This window comes from Vipera ursinii, assembly GCF_947247035.1.
Source record: "Vipera ursinii genome assembly, chromosome: 7".
Classification (NCBI taxonomy): Eukaryota; Metazoa; Chordata; class Lepidosauria; order Squamata; family Viperidae; genus Vipera; species Vipera ursinii.
In genome coordinates this window covers 27,198,911-27,220,230 of record NC_139521.1, presented here as the reverse complement: position 1 = coordinate 27,220,230, position 21,320 = coordinate 27,198,911, and positions in this window count along the sequence as shown.

Genomic DNA, 21,320 nt, shown 5'->3' with positions numbered 1-21,320 from the left:
CCTGGCTCACATCCTATTTGACTGTTGTTTGTATAAGAGGGTGAGAGACAGGTATCTTGGTCTATATACCAAACAAATGACCCATTGGGATCCCCATATCAAAATAACTTACCTTATGTCCGGCCAGAACTTGAAAATAACATCCAACGTAGCACAGTATTTGAACAAAATGATCCAGTTAAGATCTGCATATGTGGGACTGATTGGGGTAGATTGTAAGGGCGACTCCGAAATATAATGTTTCCATATTTTATCTATATCTTAAATTTGCATTTTATTACTATTTTAACTTAAATTGTATTTTAATTCCATTTTAAATTGTATTTTATCAAATTCCATTTCGGATTGCTTTTATCTAGTTTTGGTGACGGTTTGTTGCTGGAACTTTGTACTTTGATATGGCCCAAGGGCTAATCAATAAAGTTGTTGTTGGTTGTCCTTACCAGACTTTTAGTAAAGAACGTTTAATGAAATATTTTGATGTTTGTTTAATTAAGAGATGAGGTATGGGGATAATTATGCTGTATTTAAAGATGGTAGATTAGCTGCTAAAATTGTTTTTACCTGTTGGGATGAAAGAGAAAGGGTTTTTTCCCCTCTTTCTCCTGTCCTTTTCTCTCTCCCCCCATTTTTTTTCTTTTCTACTTTTCTATTTGTGGTTTTTATAGTTTGCATCGGCTTTTACTCTTTTCATTTATAATCCTTAATAAAAATATTTGAAAAATAGAGAACATTGTAATGAGAGAGAGACAGAGACAGAGAGATGGAGACAAAGAGAGACAGAGAATAACCTGCTATAATCATGCTGGAATGAAAGGTTATGACAGCTCAGATTAGATTGCAGGATCCTCTCTATGAGTGTGGCTCGTTATAAGTTCTCTGGCTTTCAGAGGGTGATGTAGTAGGTAGAGATGCCAAGAGAGTGACTGGAGGGAAATGAGTGCACCTGATCAAGCATAATTAAAGTTCTTAAACTTTTCTTTGTGATATTGATAAAGGTGGTGAAACATTTTAATTTCCATGTAAAATTCATGAAGAGCTGGCTGGCTGGGGAGGGGGGATCGTGGTTGAAGAAAGTGGAGGTGCAGCAGTGGGATTGCTCTCAATAAGAGCCAGCTGCGCTGCTCGCTCGTGTTCGCCCACCATATTGAGAGCAGTCCTGCTGCTGTACCTTGAATGGGGAGGACGAGCTTTGCTGCTGCTGCTCAGCCATGCCTGGGCTATGCCCTGCCGCCACCTCCCAAACACCACCTTCGCCACTGGGTAAAGCAGCGGCGGAGTGCTCTGTCCTTGGGGGGAAGCAGCAGTGGCAGTGGAGCACTCCACCAGGGGTGGGGGGGAAGTAGTGACAGTGGGGTGCTCCGTGCGGGGGGGGGGGGAATTCTGTCGGTAACTGGTTATTAAATTACATTGGTTATAATTGCCAATGTTCAACACCCGCCGGCATGAGATTTATTGTGCTTTTCGACCCCCAGTAGGACAACCATGGATAAATCATGCAAGAAAAGAAAAATTTCAGAAGAAAACAGAGTGTTTAATAATACATGGGCACATTCATTTGCTTTCACAACTGACAAGACTGGTTTACCAGTATGTTTAATATGTGGTGAGAAATTGGCAAACAACAAAAAGTTGAATGTTGCAAGACATTTCCAGAATAAACACGCAGCCTTTGCTGAAAAATACCCGGAAGGAGATGAGAGAAAAAAAGCCGTTTTGGAATTGATGTGGAAGGTTGATCTGAACAAGAATCATTTTAAGAAGTGGGTGACATCTGCAAATTCAACTACATATGCTAGTTTTGTGGCTGCTCAGGAAATAGTCAGGCACGGGAAGCTGTTCACAGATGGAGAGTATATCAAGGAATCATTCTTTAAAATTTCAGAACATCTATTCTTGGACTTCAAAAACAAGTGAAATTGTGCAGAAAATCAGAGATATGCCTCTCTCTGAGAAGATTGTCAAAGACAGAACCATAAAAATGGCTGAAAACATCACCGGACACCAAATTAAAGACATCAATTCAACTGAGGTGTACTCAATCATCTGTGATGCATCCAAAGACAAAGGTGATATTGAACAAATAGCACTGCTCTGCTGATATGTGAATTCTGCTGGGCCACAGGAAGAAATGATTGAGTTGATACCACTAAAAGTCCAAACATGGTGGGGAGGAGATGTGTGAGGCTGTCTTGGATTATTTAAGAACCAATGAAATAAACATCACCCACCTGGTGTCAGTGGCTACTGACGGGGGCACCAAGTATGACAGGAGTGCAGCAGGGCTTTGTGGCTTTACTGCAGAAGTCACTGGGTAGAAAGCAGCTAACATTTCACTGCATCCTGCACCAAAAGGCATTGTGGGCTCAAACATTTCCTCTGGAATGCACAGAAGTGATGAATGTTGTCATTCAGATTGTCAATAAAATAATGGCACAAGGTTTAAATCACTGTCAGTTCTGTTTGCTACTAGAGGAGGTGAAAAGCACATATTCTGATTTCCTGCTGCACAACAAAGTCCAGTGGCTGTCCAGAGGGGAAGTGCTAAAACGCTTTGCTGCATGTCTGGAAGAGGTGAAAACTTACCTGGGCAGCAAAGGGCTCACCTTTCCTGAGCTGGAACAGCCAGAGTGGCTGGAAAAGCTACACTTCATGGTAGATATGACAGTACACCTGAACACGCTGAACACAACTCTTCAGGGTAAAGGAGACACAGCCCTGCACATGCTGGAGGAAGTTTTGGCATTTGAGCTCAAGTTGACAGTGTTTGGCAGAGATTTACAGAGAGGTACACTGTCTCACTTCCCCTCTTTGAGAGAGTTCAAACAAGGTCACAATATGATAAATTCAGAGTATTTGCAGTCTGCAGTCATTTCAATGCAAACATCATTTGGGAAGCAATTCTGTGAGTTCAGAGAGGAAAAGAACACATTATCTTTCCCTGTCACTCCCCTGACCAACGAGCCATCTACACTGAATATGATTGCATTTGCAGGTGTAAGTCAACCCGAACTGGAGATGGAACTTGCAAACATAGCCGACAAAGAGACATGGGTTTCCAAGTTCCAACACCTGACAGATAATCTTGAAGATGTTGCCCGTCAGAAGGCCAATCTCGTGCTGAATCACAAATGGAGTGATATTGAAAACCTTCCCAAACAGGACAAGCTTATATTTGACACATGGAATGCTGTCCCCAGCACTTACACAAATACGAAAAAAATATGCATTTGGAGTCCTGTCAATCTTTGGATCCACATACGTATGTGAACAGGTCTTCTCCAACATGAACTATATTAAAAACAAATATCGCTCACGCCTCACAGACAACAGCCTGCAATCTTGTTTAAAGATGGTGACATCTTACAGCCCTGATGTGCAGATGCTGTGTGGTGATGTTGAGAAGCAAAAATCACATTAACCAGGTAAAATAAATATTTTAATTGGCTATTTTGCAGATATATATTTGATGTTGTTCACTGAAATAGTCCTTTTTTTATTCGTTGACAGCTGACTGCACACTCCAGTACAGACAGACAGATGGACTGGCAGACGGGCAGATGGACAGACAAGCAGACAGATGGGCAGATGGACTGATGGATGGGCAGATGGACTGGCAGATGGGCAGATGGACTGACAAGTGGATGGATGGGCAGGTGGACTAGCGGGCGGACAGATGGATAGACAGACGGACAGAATGACAGAAGCAGACAGCATTTTGGGTTTGTTGCAGGCGGATAAGTTAAGTTTGGCTTTTTATTTCATAAATATGAGGAGGACTCAAATAGACATTGAGTATTGTATTTGAAAGTAACCTTCAACCCAGCGTCTTTTTTTTTGAGTTCAAAATGTTTTTGTTGCATGCTGAAATAAGAATTGGCTATTATTTTGCAAATATATATTTGACATTGTTCAGTGAAATAGTCCTTTTTTTATTCATTGTCAGCTGGCTGCACACTCCAGTACTGACAGATGGACTGGTGGACGGGCAGATTGACAGGCAGATGGACGGGTGGACGCACAGGCAGATGGACGGGTGGACGCACAGGCAGATGGATGGGCGGACGGGCAGATGGACAAGCAGATGGATGGGCAGACGGATGGATGGACGAGTGGATGGATGGGCAGATGGATGGACAGATGGGCAGATGCGCAGACAGATGGGTGGGTGGACAGATGAGTGGACAGAAGGACAGAATGACAAGCAGACAGCATTTCTGTTTGCTGTAGGCGGATAAGTTAACTTTGGCTTTTTATTTAATAAATATGAGGAGGACTCAAATAGACATTGAGTATTTTATTTGAAAGTAACCTTCGACTCAGCGTCTTTTTTTGGGAGTTCAAAATGCTTTTGTTGCACACAGAAATAAAAATTTGTTTTCTTTGTAGTAGTTCATTGTTTTCATAAATGCAGCACACTATAGATTTTTTATACATAGCATAAAGGTAAAAAACAATATATGCAGTGTTATCTTCATTTTAGATGTCAAAAGGGTTTTGCGGCTCCCAGTGTTTTGTTTTTGGTGGGAAACAGGTCCAAGTGGCTCTTTGATTGTTTTGGGTTGCCTACCCCTGGACTAATTCAAGCAGTTGTCCCGAATCAACACTGACTTTAAGCAACAAACGAGAAAGGGAGGGAGGGAGAGAGAATTCCTATTCCCAGAAGCTTAGTTTCATAGACAGCCAAGAAAAGTCTTAATGTATACAATTTATATTATTCATACTCTGTGTATGTTCTAAAAATCATTTCTTATTTCTATCTTACAAGTACTGTTTGTATGTGAATCATAACTATGTTTGCCCAATTTGAATAACTGGAGAAAGGGACTATATAGAATAAATGTGATGACTTGGTTACGCAGAATCCTGTGGACCAGATGAATAGTATACATGTGGTTTCTCTCTCCCTCTCCCTCTCCTTCTTTGTCTCTCTGTCTCTGTCTCTCTCTGTATTATCTTGTAATTCAAACATGAGTCACACATTAACTTGGATAAATGATATCAGGATTATAATGGCCTTTTTCTACCCTGCATTAGGACTTTTCTGGAAATAATGATTTATCATCTCTGGAAGCAGAATTATTATTCCCATTATTTTTAACATTTCTCATATTTCGTCTCAATAAAGAGCATAATTTTATGAGAACTGAACATTTCTCATATTTTGTCTCAGTAAAGAACATAATTTTACAAGTACTGCTGCCTCTGAATAAACTCCCAACAACTGAGTACTCATATTAATGATTTTAAGTGACACTTATACAAAAGTATGCTATTAGCAAGAAAAAAAATGATTCTACATTACTTTTCCCACCCCAAATCATCTTTCCTTTAGATAATAATGAAGTTTAACTCTTGGGCAACCTTGCAGAAAGGCCTAATGATGTTAACCTATACTTAGATATACAATAGAGAAATTGCTAAACACAGTGATACTCACTGGATTAAAACCTGAAGGAAGGATAGCATGCAGCTCCCTATGATAGGATTTAAAATCAACTTATCCTAAAAGACTCTATGTGTTCCTTAGAATAGCTGTGGGTTATGAAATTTATTCTCCAAACAGCAGATGGATAATATTGTTTTAAATTACTGCTGGCTAAAAGAAGTCTGCTTAGCAATATTTTTCAACAATCCGGGTGAGATTCAAGGTGCTGGTGATGACCTATAGAGCCCTTAATGGCATGGGCCCGGATTATCTCAGGGAGCACCTGCTGCCAGCATCAGCCTCCCAGCGTCCTGTGCGCTCCCACAGGGAGAGCCTCCTTAGGGTTCCTCCGGTTAGGGAATGCCGACGGATGGTTCCAAGAGGGAGGGCATTCTCTGTCGGCGCGCCTGCCCTATGGAATGAACTGCCGGTGGAACTTCGGACTGCCCCAGACCTTCGCTCGTTTCGCCAGGACCTTAAAACTTGGTTGTTTGATCTTGCTGGCCTGGACTGAGGGGGTTTAATTTTAATTTTAATTTTAATTTGTTTAATTGTGGGCTAGTCTTAATTTAATTCTATTTTAAAGTGTACTTATTTGTATTGTTTTAACTCGCCCTGTAAACCGCCCTGAGTCCTTCGGGAATAGGGCGGTATATAAAATCAAATCAAATCAAATCAAATAAATAAATAAATAAATAAATAAATAAATAAATGTTTAAAGAAGTCTTTCTATATTGTTTGTCTCTAGTATCTGGTGGGATATTTCAGTCATCTATCAGATTTACAATGTTATTTTTATTTTATTTTTTTTATTTTAATTCCATTTATATCCCGCCCTTCTCCGAAGACTCAGGGCGGCTTACAAGCTTAGCAGTAGCCTTCATTCTATGTATATGCCTGCTTATTAGGGCTTACACACACACCCCAAGCGGCATTATTACAAAGTCAGCTTAATTGCCCCCAACAATCTGGGTCCTCATTTTACCTACCTCGGAAGGATGGAAGGCTGAGTCAACCTTGAGCCTGGTAGGATGCGAACCTGCACTAATTGCAGGCAGCTGGTGTTACTTAAGGAGGCAAAGGCTCTGTTAAAACCAGTCATCATGTCATTCAGCTTGCAATATAAAATTGGCAGTATGAAAATGTCACCTGTCCTATGATATGATTTATCCTTTCTAGAATGACAGGCACAAAACTGACATGTTTCAATCTACACTCTAAAACTGTTCCTTAATATTAATTAGCCTTCATGGATTTTAAATGCACTAATATTGATAAATGAGAGTGGATTCCTGAGGCACTGAGCAGAGATTGGATTAAATAATAGCTCAGATCTCATCCAAGTTTTACAGTGTGTTATAAATGTACGCCTGAAAGAAATTCTATACACTTTAATGTCATATGTTACTTAAAAATAAAGGTTAATGTAGCACATATGTTGTGAACTAAAGCCCACTTCTTCACTTACAGGGAGCACAAGTCCAGTCATACAAAAAGCTGAGTCTGAAGACTAGGACACAGGGGATGCTAAACAGGCCAGTGCAAGGAAACAACAATCCATTTATAGCGGAAGCTATTATCTCAGATAGTATTTGCAATAATGACAATAAACTTATTTTCTGAAAGAACTGAATTTGTCCAGTTACCAGGCCCAATATTCAGAATTAGATTGATTAGTGACTTTCACAAAAGGAAAAAGGATTGCTGAAACAGACCAAAGCTGAACCCTCTTAAATTCCCCAGGTGGATATCTATGCAAATAGTGCTTCTTTTTGTCTTTAGCTATTTATGGCCACCATTTCAAAATTCCTGTTTTTTCTAGCAAGCTTGACCACTTAGAGTAATCACAACTGTTAGATCTTTGTCTGACCCATCCTAATTATTTGAAGCAGATTGTGGTGTTACACAATCATATCCAGTTCGACAGAATAGCAAAGTTCTCACAGTGCTCAACAGCTTCTTGGTTAGTAAGCAGGATCTAGGTATGGTTGCTCTTCATTTCTCTTGTTGGAAAAGAGGAAAAAGATTAAAAAACAGAGTTCTAGTCTAAAAACTTATGTCACGTCTGAATAGTTCAGTATCTGAATTTGGTGAGTCTTGAAATAAGGGACTTGTAATATTTTTTTGAGGGACGCAGTGGCTCAGTGGGTTAGGACGCTGAGCTTGTCGATCAGATGGTCGGCAGTTTGGCAGGTTGAATCCCAAGTGCCGCATAGCAGAGTGAGCGCCTGTTACTCATCCCAGCTTCTGACAACCTAGCAGTTCGAAAGCACGTAAAAATGCAAGTAGAAAAATAGGGACCACTACGGTGGGAAGGTAACAGCGTTCCGTGTGCCTTTGGCGTCTAGTCATGCCAGCCACATGACCACGGAGATGTCCTCGTCAGCTTTGAAACAGAGATGAGCACCGACCCCTAGAGTTGGAAACGACTAGCACGCATGTGCGGGGGAACCTATACCTTTTAATATTTTTTGTCTGTTTAAACAGGGGGACATTCAGCTTGTTATAGCTCCTCCTCAATAAACTGAGCTGTTCTAATTTTAAAAACAAATTTCCTAAAGACTCAATATACTGTAGTCTCTCCAATAGGAGTTCAAGATTTTTGGATGCTTTGAAAGCCCAAAGGAATTTTTAAGAGGGTGAGTAATCAATATTTGAAATAATCAAATATTCAAAAATCAAGGTGGCAGACTAATCCTAGTGTACAATATGACATATTATTTCATTTCTCCCCACATATGTTGCAGTGGATTTCAGTAATATTTCAATAAAAAAGACAACAGTAAAATGAATCAAAATTATTTGACTTAAAATGTGGCTCTAAAAATAAAATAGTGACAGTATTAAAATAAGCCTTTATGCTTCTGGACCTTTCAACATTTTAAAACTTAGTTTGACTCTGTATCCAATAAAACAGATAATGTGATTAATTTCCAGCTCACGCAGCGTTTTCAAAGTGCTTGGTTAGCTTTAAACGGCTCAAGAAGAGCCTGGGGGAGGGGAGGCGGTCTGTGTGTAGTAGTGACGGTGAACGGCAAGTTTTCTTAGCAATTAATTTCTAGTTCAATCAGCAAATTTTGGTTTCTTCCCAGGATATAGGTTGGAATCTCGACCCTCACTTTGAACGCAGGTTTGCCCGAGATAAGACTCGTGGGATTTCTTTCGACCAAACGGACCCTTCGCTGTTTCGCTTGAAAGTCTTTCGTACCAGCCTCAGGCCCACTGAATTCAGGGGGTGGAAAAGAACCCAGACGGCAACCCCCGGCCCCCAACCGAAGCAGCGTCGCCCGGGATGTCGCCAGATCGCCCAAACTGTAGAAACGGGTCTCGCGGCTTTCTCGGAGGTTGCCCTCTTTTGCTTAAAGGGATTTCCTCCGCTTCTGCGCTCAGAATGGGTCGCCTGCTATTTAGGATACGGATGTAAGTATGCAGACTAGGCAGGTTGAGGAGAATGAATTTAAATAGCTGGAAGCAAAACGCGGCAGGCAGACTTCTTAGTTGAGTGGGGGGAAAAGCGACGGAGCGGGAACAGGCAGGCGAAGGAACAGTCGAGACCCCTTTTTACATCCTAACTAATCTGCTGCTTCGTTCTTGTGAAAACAGCGAAATAAACAAATCACACATAAACAGCATCCTTGGCCCTGAGAGATCCCGATTCTTCCCCTTTTGACATCCGGGTTGTATTAGAAGAGATCAAGAGCCTGGAAAGAAGGCTTTGCTTGAAAAGAGTCCGGTCAGATTACAGTACTCTGGGCAGCATTCGCGTCTGGACGAGAATTGACGGCCGATGGGTGCGCGTCTGCGTGGGTATTCACGGTGTGTGTGTGTGTGTGTGGAGGGGGGGGGGTTGAAGAGCTTCAACACACATTTTGAAGGCATCCTTCGTGTTTTTAATATACCGCGCAGCAGCCAGAAAGGAATCTGTGAAATCAAACTCATTCTCTCGGGCTCGCTTTCTTAATTAAACTCCCGGAGCTGAGAGGGAGGACAGCTTTAATTTGAAACGAGCCAGCCCACCGCTGCCAGATTAAAAACTTGCCGTGACTGGCACCAGTCTTCAATATTCACTGGAGGAAAGCAGAATCTCCGGAAGTCACTCAATTTGATTGAAAGACTCAGTTCCATCTCTAAGACGTGTTACAATTTACAGCCGCAAGCGACAAGGCAACCGCAGCAGAGAGGATGTGTAACTTGATGTGCTGGACGAAACTCGGGCTGGAGTAAGGTCCTGAGCGCCTTTGAGTTGGAGGAAGGAGTGCGCAGGGTGGGGAGGGAAGCGATTTCTTTCACGGTTTTGAGTCCTTGGAAGTTCCTCCCGAATAAAACACGGCTGAACATTCTGGCTGAATGTAGAAATTATAGCAAGGTATTTGTGCTCCTGGATTTAATGATCTTTGAGGAAAGGGAGAGCTTATTATCTGTTATTGCCAGATGTGTTATCTGTGGATAAATGTCATTTGAGTGTAAAGAAGAGAAGTACCGTAGGGGGTGTCAACTTTTAATGGCTCCTGGTGATGAGTCAGAGTATGTAATCTGTTGCTGCTCCCTGGAAAATCACTTTTATTAACCAGATTACCTTTTCTTGATTATATACGGGATTCCCTCCCCCCTCCAATGTTCTGTTCGAATTGCAAAACCCCATTCCTTAAAATCCAGAAGTCTTTCAGATAATATGTGCAACTGATATTGTATTTCAATCAAAACTCTGGCTTTTGTTTTTCCTCTACCTTATATTCAAACATCCACACAACCAAGCCAGCAAAGTTTATTGTGGTTACAAGCAGGCAATCTAGAATTTCAGTTTTTATTTATTGTCTTGCTTAGAGGGAAAGGTAAGAAATTTTGTTTGGACTATGATATAATGAATTATAGCTTACAAATGTGCATGTCTTTTAATAAAATTTGTCTGAAAAGGTGCTTCAATATTCCGTCTGATTTGAGGGTACTTGGATTAACATGGTTCCATTAGGATTTCCTTTGTCACATGTAGAGTTCAGAGCTGAGCCTGAACTCTGTTGCAGATGTGGGTAGGGTGTGTGCAGAGAAATCAAAGGCATAGCATGCAGGGTCAAGCAAAGCTTCATTAAGTATGAAAAATCTACTGGGCTCTTCACAACACATTGACTGGCAATGAGTACAATCTTTACTGTTGCTTGTAAGACAGACATGGCATGGCATAGCTTAACATATTAAGCTATGCCATGCCAGTACAGGCATTTGCATGTACGAATTATTAAACAATGAAACAGCTATTTCTAAGTACATTGTTTGCAGCAAGACTGACTTTAGTGACTCCAGATCAGCTCTGTTTTCAGAATTTAAATCTGTCTCCACTTGTACTTGTTCATGGCACATTTGTGCCCTGACAATGATTATCTTTACCCTTGATTCAATGATTTTGCATTTATGTAGTCTCTAAAATGGGTTTACAACATTATTGTATCAGTAAAAGCCCCCCCACACACACTGTATCCCCACCGCATCCAATGATAGCCTCAATGTTATAAAATATGTTAAGCTATGCCATGCCATTCATTTTTTTGACAGCAAGTCAGATGGCTCAGTAGAGACCAGGAAGAAAAATGATAGAGGCAGGACAGGAATCAGCAATGAGGATAGCAAATATTATGCCAACTCTGTTGTGGGTGGGGTTATTGTTTTTTTTTTACTAAATTAATATGGGTAGATATCACTTTAAACCACTAATAGGAAAATGCTGTTGTGTGAAAATTTAATGGTGGCTGTTTCTATAGAAATGAACATTTCTCGAGGACTGTATAATGGAATATTTTAACAGAAGCTAATGATAGAGTTATGAGACTATATAAATTAAGTTAGCTATTAATTAACCTTTCATTTATTATTTATATTTTGTCTATTTTTAAAAATGGGCATATTTTTATTTCCTCCTCTGTTTTTATAGAAGCTTCTCATAATAATTTTGTATATGTTTTTAATATGTTTAGCTATCCAGTAGCATATATTTGAGATAGGCAGCCTTATAAATCTGTAAATAAAAAAATCTAAGATGGAATACTATGAGAGAAAGTAACCAACTCAAAATCATCCATTGCTGATGCTTAGTGGGGATATGAATGTTCAACTCTCTGAGAGATCAAGGCAAATATTATAAACTAACCACAGGGTTACTTGTCTCATTTGTATTTTGGAAGCCAATAAATTATTAGGTTGGAATTTGATTAAAAATGCTTATGATTAAGATATCAGAATAAGATGGGGAACTGAATTTATCTTTCCCACTCAGTTTTGGACTCATGACATCTAAAACTTAGTTATTTTATCTCAGCTAGATCAACTGGGCTAGAGTTGTTATGGGAATAAAAAAGGTGTAATAGAGAGTCTTTTGCCATGTTTCAACTATGGGGAGGACATAACTGTAATAAATAAATATCCTTACTGTTTAATTTGCAATATACTGTATTTGTCTGGAGGAAAAGCTAGTTTTTCATCAAACAAATTATTTTTTTAATTATTTTTCAAATGGACCAGAGGCATTATTGATTGTCTGAAAATACTGAAAGCAGATAATTCTTTTCCTGATTAATCTTAGTTATTTTTTTTTACATCCAGAGATATTTATTTTGCAAATATAACCTGCATTGGTGTGATCCTGGTGTGGTTCCAGAGCCATCCACCCAACCTTCACAGAGATGTTGTAGCTCTGAGGAATGAATCTGTACTAAGGCTACCCTCCCCCTCTCGATTTCAAATGTCAATGTACGTGCTCTCATTTCCTTCAAATATACGAAGCCAGTTCTACTAAAATAGAGGAGATGGCTGTTTCCCATTAAGTGATATGATGAGTCTTAACAAGTCTAGCAGACGATTCAATCTTCTTTCAGAGCGGGAAAAACAGCCGTCAGACTATGCCGCCGAACCGCCTTCCCTCTTCGCCCTGTTGGCAAGACTTGCAGAGCAAGGGGATGAAGGAATTTCTACAAAAGACCCGCTTCTGCTTCTCCCTTCCGCCCTTGCTCCCTGTAGCAGGAAATCCATACTGGGATTTTTGACCCGTGGAAGGTCGTTTCTCGATTTCCCCGACTGTATTTCTGGAGGAAACAGAATGGGTATGAATTACAGTACCAGCATCGCGATCTGGGGATGGTGCATGTCTTTGCTTGAAAAATTAAACCATGATGCAGTACATTATTGCCCCACAGGGCGAGATTTTGGATGGTCCTGAAAAAAAAAGGCTATCGTGTGTTCCCCACATGCTTTCCTTGCTACTCTCTGAAAGCCAGGGATCGATTCAAGGAACAGAACATGCCTCATCTGAAGAGAGAGCCTGGGAAGGCTGGATGAATGGAGGCAAAGCATATACTGCCTCCTTTAGCTTGCAAACAATACAAAATTACTTCAAGACAGAACCCATCTGTTATATAATAAATTCCAGATATAAATCTCCTTCCTTCCTTCCTTCCTTCCTTCCTTCCTTCCTTCCTTCCTTCCTTCCCTTCCTTCCTTGTATTGTTTTTACAAATAACTTAAGGCAGCAAACATATCCAATGCACCTTTCTTCCTCTTTTTCTCCTAAACAACAGGGCTAGGCTGAGAGTGACTGGTCAAAGCCACCCAGTTGGCTTTTGGAAGATTACTCTTCTTTTCTCTATCCCTTATAAAACACTACTACTATTGTTAAATCTGCACATCTAGCAAAATTTAAGGATACTATTTTAAAACATTTATTTCACTGCTCTCTGGTCTCTAGTTCTTGCAGATGACAAATGCATTATGATTTGGATCACTTTTGTGAACAAAAGAGATACAAAGCAAGAATCTATTACAATCCAGATAAAATAAATTGGGTCTAACAGACTAATGTAATGAACATGTAATCAAAACAAAATTCCATTGAGTTGACTCCCTGATGTAGAATGATTATAGAATCATCACACCTCACTGAACTCATGGGAGGTAAAATAAATTTTCCTTCAAGTCAACCTTATTCACACATTCATATAGGCTTCTCAGCAAGGACCTGGAAATGGCTTGCCAATATCATTTTCCCCTCCAGCCTAGCCTACAATTCTGAGATTTCCTTGTACTCTTCTATCCAAGTACTAAGCAGACCTATTTATATTTTCAATTAAGGCTGACTAGATGCTACCTACTTGGATTCAATATTATTCTGGATAAATATATTTGGGATTGGATTTGACAATAAGAAATCTTTACAACATTAGACACACTCCTCTTTGGGCACAGATGACAGTCAGTCTTAGAAGGATAAACCAGTTTTAGCTTTCTATGCTAATGAAACCAAGTAATAGCTCCCCCCCTCCTTTTTTTTCTTTGCCCAGAAAGAGAGATTCTATGCTTTCAGTGTCAGACTAAAAAAATAATTAATAATCTGGAATTAGGCTAATTTTCAGTTCTATACTAACAAGGTTTTCATTTGTTTTTTTAGAAGCATCATTCAGATGCTTTATGAACTGAATGCTTTTTCAGGCTGAACATTTTGGTTGGTTATTAATTTAATCCCTTCTCCTCAGCCTGCAAGTTTCATTTATGGTTTTAGTATAAACTTGAACAGTTGCAACCATGGACTGTGAATCACCAAGTAGGGCTTTCAAATGCTATTTTGAAAGAAAAATTAAAAAGCAAGTCCATAATACTCCTGAGGATCATCTTAAGGTAAGCTTTTTATCATGCTGATATCTTGCTTCGATGATAATGATATGAAATCAGCTTCTCCCAATGCATTTGTAATTATATTTTTTCAGTCTGTTTTGCCTTTTTTTCTATACAATATTAGATTTATAATATTTGTCCCACAATCGTAACAAGGTTTATTTGGTTTTGGGTTTAAGACATTATGTGAACCCAAATACTGTGTTTACAAAACTTAGTTCATGGCTTTGAGTCAGGATACTATAGTTTGTCTACTGAACCATATTTAGAAGTAGTGGCTTTGCATGTTAATTGAATTCTTCCCTTTTGATATTGGCAGTATCTTTAGTACCAGTTGAGATAGAAAGCATGTATTCTTGGAGAGAAGTAACTTTATATTTTTATATGCACTTCTGTATAACTTATATTGGAGAGAGAATATAAAAAGAATTCATTCTACAGGCAGAATATTTACTGACAAATTTATTTCTCACATTCTTTCATATTTATTGTATGGACATTTTTTTATAAATATAATGTAATAAAGGAGATACTATAACAATGTTCCTTTCTCACAATTATAATTTATATTCACCTTCCATCTTAAAAACTCGGGTCACTGGAAAAGGTTTATTTAATTGTCCCTATGAAGGCAAGCTTCAATGGATCCAGAATGTGGCCACACTAGCAATGAAGGGTTGCCTCAGTGTGCACACATGACACCTCATTTGTATAATTTAAATACAACATTAAATTTAGAGAATAGTAAATTATCACACAACATCAAATATCTGAAGGTAAAATACAGCTGTTTCAATTTATGAACAAGTAGCCTCATATTTGTACGGTGCTGCTAGAGAAAAGGCCTTCTCCCAGGTATCTTCTCTTCTGGAACAGAATTAAGGTGATAAATTACACTTGGTCTCTAATGAAAAAAAGCTGACATTTCAGATAAACTAACCCAAACGTAAGGACCTCTTATTCTAAACTTCTATATTTGGTCTTTAAGTTGGTAGCAGATTGAAACTGATAATTGTACTCAAAGACTACTTGAGCAGTTGCAGCCTTTAAAAGATAATTATACAAATTAATAAAATGACATAAAATAATTTGTAAATGCTCTTTGGTTATTCATGTGCACTGACAGCAGCAATACAATTATTATTTACAGTGGAGCTTTTCTGTGTAACTAGTGGTTATTTGGTATGAAATGGAAGATTTCTATACTTCAACATTTAATCAAGCTCCATTTTGATGCTGCTACTCTAGATTACATACAAGTTCTGTATGTTATCCTCCATCCTGATGCTTAAAGCTTGCTCCATCAGAAATAAAAATAAATAGCAAACATGACCGCAGACTGACATGAGCTTCAGCTTAAAATGCTCTCCATGGATGATAGAACCACAAAAGTAAATAAATCTTCAGTACCTAATTGAAAGGAAGAAGAAAGCTGTTTGTATAAATAGAGCTTCAGACGGAGGAAAAACAGAACCTAATGACATGAGACAACCGTCGGTCCATAGGCACATGTGCAGCTACAGGATGTCTGGGTGCGCCGGACCACTTGCTTAGCCAGCTGGGATGGGCTCGGCCTGTTCAAAGAGAGCAGAGCAGCCCTGGTTTTCCTCACATATTGAAAGCACTGTCATAAGAACCTACAATGGCTTTTCCATCAGGGACTGAGGTTCCATGAATAACACTCGCTCAAATGTTGGCATTGAGGGTATGTTTGAACAAAATTGCTATTCTTAGGCTTGATTTCTCAAGATTTCTATGAAGCCTCTGTGCAATAAAGATGTTTTTGGGAAAATGTCTATCAGAAAGTAAGATTTCAGCTCTTACTGAAGTCCATTGGCCCAGGAATGAACTATTAGTGCATGGCTACAAGAAAGCTGATGTACTATTCAGCAAATAAGTAAGAATCTGCCTCTGCTGAGTTTACTTTTGTTTTTAGGAACAGAAGAAGAAGAACATATCCTGACATCAGGATTTTTCAAATAAAGGGCTTAATCATATATAACACTAAATCATAGTGGTCTTTTCATACATAAACTAAGCTAAAAGTTAATAAGCCACATTCTTGCTTTATACAATCCTTCAAATTATATTCTCACAATATGGAAAACATTGTTTAGTTGCTATGCAGATTCCAAAGCTTAATTTTTAAGTCTGATTTTTTTATTCCAGCTGTTCTAAAGATGTTCATATATGCTGAATGTTTTCCCCTTTCAGTTTCTCCAACACAGTAGGGGGAGGAAGCTAAAGTTGCTTTGGAGGACTCAGAGGATATATAAGATAGAAACAGCCTCACTATCATGTTTTCCTCAATCTGGACATCCTCCAAATGTAGATATTTCAATTTCCCAAGTGACATGCCTTTTAGTAAGAGTTCAGATATTTGCATGAGAAATAATGGAATCAATAAACTGAAAAGGATACAAAAATAATTTGGCCCAATCATAGAGACCAAATTTACAGGAAATTTTCTATTCCATTACAATGGGAATTTAGATTCCTTTATACTTGACAAGCAAAAAGAAGAATAATTAAAAGCATCAGAACTGAGCTCAATTTTAAAAGAGCTCAAAATTATTATTTAATTATAGAAGGACATAGAGTTGGTTTTGTTCTAATTTGTACAGATGCCATTTGTAGTCTATTTATTTTGACTTAGGAGTTGAATAATAGTATCTGAGTAATCACCAGATCTTCTTTGGTATTATGTCACTGCATTTTTATAGTTATGGCTATATATATATATATATCCATATATATGGCTATATATATATATATATATATATATATATATATATCCATATATATGGATATATATATATATATATATATATATATATATATATATATATATATATATCCATATATATGGATATATATATATATATATATCCATATATATGGATATATATATATATATATATATATATATATATATATATATATATATGGATCTTTGGTTATTCGGGTTTTTCCCCGCGTAGAACTAAAGGTGTAGGGGCGACGTTTCGACGGAATCCCATCCGTCATCATCAGGCTGGAGCCTCCAGCCTGATGATGACGGATGGGATTCCGTCGAAACGTCGCCCCTACACCTTTAGTTCTACGCGGGGAAAAACCCGAATAACCAAAGATCCACATACGAACACCCGCGAAAACCTCAGAAAACAAATATATATATATATATATATAAAAATTTGGTTCTAAGAAAGTGATAATGGCAATTTAGACACAAATTACATCTACAATTTAATTGCATCTAATAGATTTTTTTCATTTAATACCAGGATAATGTTATACACCTTTTGTTCAATATGTCTTTTTAGATGTATGCAATGCAGGTAAAAAAGGAGTGGACCTTTAATTGCACAAACATGGCCACTTTCCTGATGTTGCCATTTTTCATTGAAGTAAGTGCAAGAACTGAGAAGATCATTAATAATTTATTTCTCATTAAAAAAATCAAAAGCATAAACATGAAAAAATAAAGCAATTTTTGTTACAGCATTAAACATATGATTAAACAGACTTAATGGGCCACAAAGAATATGCTAAATAGTCTTGAATATAGTTGTTTTGACCAGGTTTCATAGCTGTAGGCAGATGCAGGCACCAATGAAGTCTTTTATTGCATCGCTAAACCATGATAGACGGCCGTCCAGGGGTGTTGGTAAATCTCCACTCCACTTTTCCCCACAAAACAACCACCTACAGTCAATGAAACACAGTCCCACCAGCTGGGTTCATTAGTTACCAGAACCAGTCCCCCAAACAGAAAGAAAGTCTAAGTCCACAAACCAGGTGCAGAGTTTGCCAACAAGGTCCATAAACCATAATCCAGAGTTAGAGTCTGCAAAGCAAAGTATGCAAATCCAAAGGCTGAAACATAAGTCAAAATCCATTAGTCAAGGTATTCTGTAGTCAGGGGAGAGCATGCTGATACAAATTATTGTTCCCAACAAACATACCCTTCCCCAGCCACTGGTTAAATCACCCTGAACCCAGGTGTTCCTTGTAAGGGGGAACAGGACAGCCTCCTTGCAAGCAGTCTCACCGACATCCTCTGAGCTTCACTCAACTCCACTCTCTGTGCCCATGGATCAGGTGGGGGAAGACAGCTATTCTTCATCAGAGAGGAACTCTTGTCTCTCATCACCCCTGCTGGTCTGCAGCCGATTCTCCCCTGCGTTTGTGAAAGCAGGTGGCTCCCTGCCTGATCAACCACTTCCCTCAGTGCTGGAGAGCCCTGGGACAGCATTGTCTTCAGTCCCTGGCCTCTCCATATGTTCCAGGGGAAATGTGTCATCCCAATTGTGTGTGATCCCAATTCCTCCTCCTCCTCCTCCAAACTGGGATCCAACATCTGTTCTTTTTATATAACTCTTCCAAATTATGTTTTTTATCTTGCCTCCCACATATAGAAACATACTTAATTTAATAGTACATATATGAGAAGTCTCATTGTATAGATTGAACTGATATGGATAAGTTTTCTATCCACTTATGAAGAGGTATGTGATTTTCAGTATTGATTTGCATTGGTGACAAGCTGATGCAATGACAAATTCACTGTCTGTACATTTGATTCATATGAGAGCTAAAAAGAGCTTCAAGATGATTGTTACAGATCTCAAAATTACCTGATATCTGAGTACTGTATTGTGTAAGTAAATCAATTTCCATTGTAGGACAGAATTGTTCAGGATTCTGAAAACAGCTGCAGAAACAATTAAAATTTGTAAACCTGAAGTGAAAGGCAGAATGCCAGATGGCAACCAACCAATCACAGATCAAATAAATGCTACAAAGAAACAAGGGAGAATCCTAAAGGGAGAGCCATATTTCATGCTATGGTTGTCCAGATGCATTTTGATCCCCATAGAAGACTGCAGAATGGTTTGTACTTATATTTGACCAAGAAAACCCATCAATCCAGTGCAAAGCCATTTTCAAGTCTTAGATACTACTTAGCCACCTCTGCATTTTTCTTACCTCTTTTCATAACCTCTGTGTAATCCAGAAACAGCCATAGAAAGAGACAAAATTCTGTTTAATTGCTTCCCTATAATATGACAGTTCAGTTTCAGTGGTTAATCTATATAACCTTACTTGTCAAAGATAGCATAATTGTTTGACTGTATTGATTTCCCAGCCATATATCATCCCTCTCAAAATTAAATGTTTCCAACAGACCCAGAGATGGCAATTTCATTTCATTTATTATAGAACAATACAGCCAAGGTCAGTGGAACTATTTTAAATTGAACAATTTGAGTTTCATAATATTGCTTTATTAATAATTGTATTATTAAATTAAAAAGAATATGCCATATTGATTTCATTTGTTCTTTTCTCAACATTTAATATTGTTAAAAAAGGCAGGTAGGTTTCCTTAAGGCTTTCCTTAAGGCTTGAAAAAGAATAATTGTGGTGTATGTATGTATCTGTACATGCGCATGAGCGTGCACACATACACACACACTTATGTAATCATCATCATCATCTTAGCCATTGTCTATGCACTGCATCCAAGGCCTCTTCCACATGTTTCCAACCAATATGGTTTCAAGAACAGCCTCCCCCTATGCCTGAAGAGGGGAATGAAAGAGAATAGGTGGGCGGGTAGCTGGGTCATAGAACGGGTGAGGAGAATTTGCTGAGTGGGGAATGGTCTGGCTGCAGGTGTATGGGTGTGGGGCACATGGGGTAGCTCCACACATCCCTGCCACCTGCCTCGCCTCACTTTATGGCGGTGGCACCAGTGCGCCGTGCGGCCTCCTGTCCCATTGCTGCAGCAAGCAACCAGGCAGTGGGATGGAGTGGGCAGGCTCTTAATTGGGCTTATTTTTGGGGTAGGGCTTATATTAAGTACACACTAAAAATCATGCTAGGGTTTATTTTCTGGGTCAGTCTTATTTTTGGGGAAGCATGGTGTGTGTGTGTGTGTATAAAATCATACATATAAAATCATTTTAGTATATCTAGTATACTCCTTTAGAGTACTTTTCCCAGTGCAATTTAATAAATCAGTTCTGAAGTCAAATATGCCAAGGCTATGCAATGTTCTAATTTAACTATTTCAGTGTGTGCATTGGCTTAAGGAGAGGTATCAGTATAGTTTTGGAGTTCCCTTAAAATCTGCATAAGAAATAAATACAGTTTTACTTTAAAAATATTTTCATATAAGAACTACATTATTAATCTTCCTGACAACTTTCATTGAATGTAGGAATAATCATGGTTAAAAGCAAGAAAACAAATAAGGAATTGCCCAAAGAAGTTGTGATTATTTTGATTATATACAAAGTTCTAATATCATAACACTAAGCCATAATGTGCTTGATTACTTTTGGCTTCGTAACATATTCAAACATTTTATACACTATTCATTGCAATTTAGATTTGAAAACCACATGCACTCTGCCTAGCCTTGTTTTTTTTAACAAACTATTCTTTTTTAAAAAAAACTAGTTCACTACAATCTGCTAAGATTTCAGTGTCAAATTAAATTACAGAATAGAGCTTTAGAGTAAGTGATGGCATGCATGTAACACTTGTCTGCAAGTCTTTAAAGTAGCTGTATCTTATCCCAGGATCATGCAGCAATTGTAGAGGGTAGCTTATGGTCCCAGGAAATAATGCAGCTGAAGGTTAAAGGTTCAAACTAGGTAAAATAACTTTTGCTTAATGCAGCTGTACATAAATTTTAAAGACTCTTAAAAATTGTGTGATCCAAGCAATAAAGATTATTTATATATTGGGGTTTTATATAGATTCCTCTTGCTATGCAGCCTGGAGGAAATCAGGTAAATTTAAGGAATTTTAATTGAATTCCATGCATAAGAGGAGTTGGACCATTCTTATCATATTCAATACATATATAAATAATAATAATAAAAATGAAAAACAACCCCATAATTTTATCTCCTATCAACAAACATGTATCCTACTGAAAAAAATAGTCAATTTATTTTGGAGTAAACTTGCTCCTTTTACTGGATTGCTACCAAATGGAAATTTGCAGATTGGGGAAATGTATTTAATTAGCTATATCCTTTTCAATATGAGTTTATTAGATTATGAGCAGTTATATTAATAAGACAGTTTATGCTTCTTGATTTGAGCAAAACTTTGCAATTATTTATGACCCATGCTTTTTAAAATTCATAGCATAAAAATCCATTTTTTCAGAAATTCCAAGTAAAATTTTACCCAATTTCCTGCTAGAATGCAATGGCCAAAA